Raw genomic sequence first — 5,000 nt, forward strand, 5'->3', positions numbered from 1 at the left:
AAAATATTATATACACACACACACAATAAGTTTTAAACAAACAATTTAATACTGTACACAGCAATGATGACTGTGAAGCTTTGTTGAGGTGGTGAAGTTAGAGGGTGGGATATTTCCCAGGGAATACCTTACTGCTAAATGATGAACTAGCATTCGGCTGAGCCCTCAAAGGTTAACACATTGTTAATGTAGCCTCACACTCTACAAGGCAGCACAAATGGAGGGAGGGGAGACAGCATGGCAGAGAGAGACACATACCCTGTGTGAGAGCGAGAGATGCGCATTGCCCCTTAAGTACGCTGACCCCGCTCTAAGTACATTGCCTTTTTAAGTAGGTCAGGAAGTTGAGGCAGCAGCTGCAGCCAGCAAACTCCCTCCATCCTGAGCCCTGTCGTGTCTCCCCCTCCCCCCCAACCCCCCCGCTCACCCCTGGCTCTATGGACAAGGACAATGCATGATATAACTAACTGAATTTGCAATGTCTCTAAAGGTATAAATTTAAGATTATGCTTTTTCTAGGAATGAAATTTAAATATAAACAGATTAGTACACAGGCTTGGGCATAATTGCAGAAGATAATGGGAAGAAAAATATTTACCATCAGGCACATACATCAACTTGCCTTTTTTCCCCAAAAGGCTAGATGAAGGGAAAGCAGTGGATGTATTGTTTCTTGACTTTAGCAAAGCTTTTGAGACGGTCTCCCACAGTATTCTTGTCAGCAAGTTAAAGAATGGATGAATGCACTATAAGGTGGGTAGAAAGTTGGCTAGATTGTTGGGCTCAACAGGTAGGGATCAATGGCTCCATGTCTAGTTGGCAGCCAGTGTCAAGTGGAGTACCCCAGGGGTCGGTCCTGAGGCCGGTTTTGTTCAATATCTTCATAAATGATCTGGAGGATGGTGTGGATTGCACTCTCAGCAAATTTGCAGATGATACTAAACTGGGAGGAGTGGTAGATACGCTGGAGGGGAGGGATAGGATACAGAGGGACCTAGACAAATTGGAGGATTGGCCCAAAAGAAATCTGATGAGGTTCAATAAGGATAAATGCAGGCTCCTGCACTTAGGACGGAAGAACCCAATGCACAGCTACAGACTAGGGACCGAATGGCTAGGCAGCAGTTCTGCAAGAAAGGACCTAGGGGTGACAGTGGACGAGAAGCTGGATATGAGTCAGCAATGTGCCCTTGTTGCCAAGAAGGCCAATGGCATTTTGGGATGTATAAGTAGGGGCATAGCGAGCAGATCAAGGGATGTGATCGTCCCCCTCTATTCGACATTGGTGAGGCCTCATCTGGAGTACTGTGTCCAGTTTTGGGCCCCACACTACAAGAGGGATGTGGATAAATTGGAGAGAGTCCAGCGAAGGGCAACAAAAATGATCAGGGGTCTGGAACACATTATTTATGAGGCGAGGCTGAGGGAACTGGGATTGTTTAGTCTGCAGAAGAGAAGAATGAGGTGGGATTTGATAGCTGCTTTCAACTACCTGAGAGGTGGTTCTAGAGAGCATGGTTCTAGACTATTCTCAGTGGTAGAAGAGGACAGGACAAGGAGTAATGGTCTCAAGTTGCAGTGGGGGAGGTTTAGGTTGGATATTAGGAAAAACTTTTTCACTAGGAGGGTGGTGAAACACTGGAATGCGTTACCTAGGGAGGTGGTAGAATCTCCTTCCTTAGAAGTTTTTAAGGTCAGGCTTGACAAAGCCCTGGCTAGGATGATTTAATTGGGGATTGGTCCTGCTTTGAGCAGGGGGTTGGACTAGATGACCTCCTGAGGTCCCTTTCAACCCTGATATTCTATGATTCTATGTCTTTCCTCCCACCATACAATGGCTTTTTCCTCAAAATATTATTTCTAATTTTGCAAAGTAGAAAATGCTTTTGATTGTTTCCCATTTCAAATTATTTTGTCAGTAGAAAATGTACCTACTGCCAATTCTAGGGCTCCAGACTCAGGCCATGAAACAGCAAAATTGGTAAGAGAACACCCTTATTGTGCCATTCACTGTGAAATCACATAATAATGAAGCTGCCAGCATTTGTCCCTAACTGCCAAGCCCCCATGCCCCAACCCCACTCCCCAGTAGAAGCCCTGGGATGGGGGGAGCCCCAGAGGCTCCCCTGACCTCATCCCTGGCAGAAGCCATGGGGTGGCAGGGGAAGCCCCTGCACCTGGCCCCGCTATCCAGCAGAAGCGCCAGGTGGGCAGAGCAGGAGAAGCCCCAGTGCCCCAACCCTGGTCCCCTGAAGAAGTGTGGGGGGTGGCGGTGGAAGCCCCAGCACCCAGACCGCTGCTGCGGCCCTAGGACTGGAAGAGCTCTCACTCCCCACTGTGGCCCCAGGGCCAAGCAGCGGGGACAGAGCTTCTCTGACCTTGGGGCCGCAGTGTGTGTAGGGGGGTGGAATGGGGGAATTCTGGGTGGAACAGAGGCAGGCCTGGGGAAGGGGCAGAAAGGGGTGAGGCCGTGGGTAGCAGGGGCAGAACTGCATGTGGAAGGGGTGGCACAGGGCCCCCCACTTGCTCTGGCACAGGGCCCCAGGAAACCTTAATCCATCTCTGCCTAACTGCTCTCATTATGGAATTCTATAGCATCTCAATGGAGAAGGACAGTTCCTCTGAGTCAATTTTCACAAACACACAAGTGTCCTGGCCTAAAAAACAAGTTTTATACTTCCCATTTCAGCAGAAAAGTCAAGAAACTAAAAATTCTTGCTAGTTCGATGATGTCTCCTCTCATACACTTTTCATGTATTTTTGTAAATCCTCCTGTCTGCTGGTCAGCTTCCACACAAACCAGTTCTCAGGGTTTTCCACCTAACATCTTCAAAACTCCCATCTCCTAATCAAGGTCAGCATTTGTCTAAGAGTGTATCAAATTTTTCCTCAATTGAGGCAGATATAAGCCTGCACTTTTGTCATAAACATACAGCTAAGGATAGCCTAGAATTCCTGCTTAATCTGTAAGGGGTTAAGAAGTTCAAATAGCCTGGTTGGCACCTGACCAACAGGACCAATGGGGAAAGAAGATACTTTCAAATCTTGGGAGAGGGGAAGGTTTTGTTTGTGCTCTTTGTTTTGTGTGGGGGTTCTCTCTTGGGACTGAGAGGGGCCAGACAGAAATCCATCTTCTCCAACCCATCCCAATCCAAGTCTCCAATATTGCAACCAGTATAGGTAAGCCAGGTAAGGCGGATTAGTTTCTCTTTTGTTTTGCTTTTGAATTTTCCCTGTGCTAAGAGGGAGGTTTATTCCTGTTTTCTGTAACTTTAAGGTTTTGCCTAGAGGGGAATCCTCTGTGTTTTAAATCTGAATACCCTGTAAAGTATTTTCCATCCTGATTTTACAGAGATGATTTTTACTTTTTTTTTTAAATAAAATCCTTCTTTTAAGAACCTGACTGATTTTTTTCCATTGTTCCAAGACCCAGGGGTTTGGATCTCTGATCATTTTGTAACCAATTGGTTAGGATATTATTCTCAAGCCTCCCCAGGAAAGGGGGTGTAAGGGCTTGGGGGGATTGCTGGCAGAAGAGGAACTCCAAGTGTTCCTTTTCCCTGGTTCTTTATTAAATCACTTGGTAGTGGCAGCATTACTTAAACCCAAGGTAAAAGGAAGAATTTGTGCCTGGGGAGTTTTTAACCTAAGCTGGTAGAAATAAGCTTAAGGGGTCTTTCACGTGGGTCCCCATGTCTGTGCCCTAGAGTTCAGAGTGAGGAGGAAACCCTGACAACTTTATATGTGCAGAGGCTCTGAATGCTGCTTCATGCTGATAAACATCAGAAAGGAAGGTGATGAGAACAGGGAGAAACTAATGGTGATACAAACCACTCGTTGTGGGTAAGCTGCTACTAAGTTCTTTGGTTTCCATTGGATATATCAATAATAGAGAGTATGATTATCAAATAAGTAGTGTAAAGTAAGCAGATTTCTCCAAAATAGTAATACTACAAGCAGATAGCAGAAACTCCAGTGAAACTGCATACTGTCCTCGCCTCTTCAGTCCCAATAAGATTATGTCGTCCCTAGGTGACCAGACAGCAAGTGTGAAAAATCAGGACAAGGAGGTGGGAGTAATAGGAGCCTATATAAGAAAAAGACCCAAAAATCAGGACTCTCCCTATCAAATTGGGACATCTGGTCACCCTCGTTGTTTCTTACCATTCCCCCAAATATTTCTGTAGAGTTACAGCATACTGTTTAACAACTATAGACTGAAGCAGAAAAAAACAAAAATTATTTAGAGTTCCTCAAAAGAAAATCTCAATTTATTTTAGTGAACAGTTTATGCAGAACATTTAAAAATCAAATAAAATAAGATTATTTCTATAGTAAATAGATTTTGAGCACCATTTAACCAAATGCACTGAATGATACTTGGGCATCTGTAGCGCATAACATTATAGGCATCTGTTAAAATTGTTCTCTAAAGATTTAGGTATGCTAAAATTACAATTTCAATTTATATTACTACTTTCATTCATTAATCTTAAAATGTTTTGCAGTGTATTAAGCACCATTTTCATAAAATGGTACGCATACTATATGGCAAACAAAAAAAATAGTGAAGCTCATCACTTAGAATACGGATAGAACTATGAAGAGTTTAAACACAACTGTTTTGCACATAATTTCCTCAGCTGAGGGCAAACACTGATTTCTAGGTATATATTTAACTGTTTTCCCCACATCTTTTCCCTTTTATTTTAAAGCTCTCAAATACTTTAACTGGGGCAAATTTCCAAACAGAGAGATAACATCTGTCTTAACTGTGAACTCAGATCAAAGTAAAGATCAGTCCCCAGCAAAATCATGAAGCAGGTCCTCAAGGAATCCATTTTGAAGCACTTGGAGGAGAAGAAGGTGATCAGAAACAGTCAACATGGATTCACCAAAGGCAAGTTATGCCTGACCAACCTAATTGCCTTCTATGATGAGATAAGTGGCAGAAAGAGGTGGACGTGATAGATCTTGACTTTAGTAAAGCTTTTGATAAG

The sequence above is a fragment of the Lepidochelys olivacea genome, assembly GCF_965140295.1.
Source record: "Lepidochelys olivacea isolate rLepOli2 genome assembly, chromosome: 3".
NCBI lineage: Eukaryota > Metazoa > Chordata > Testudines > Cheloniidae > Lepidochelys > Lepidochelys olivacea.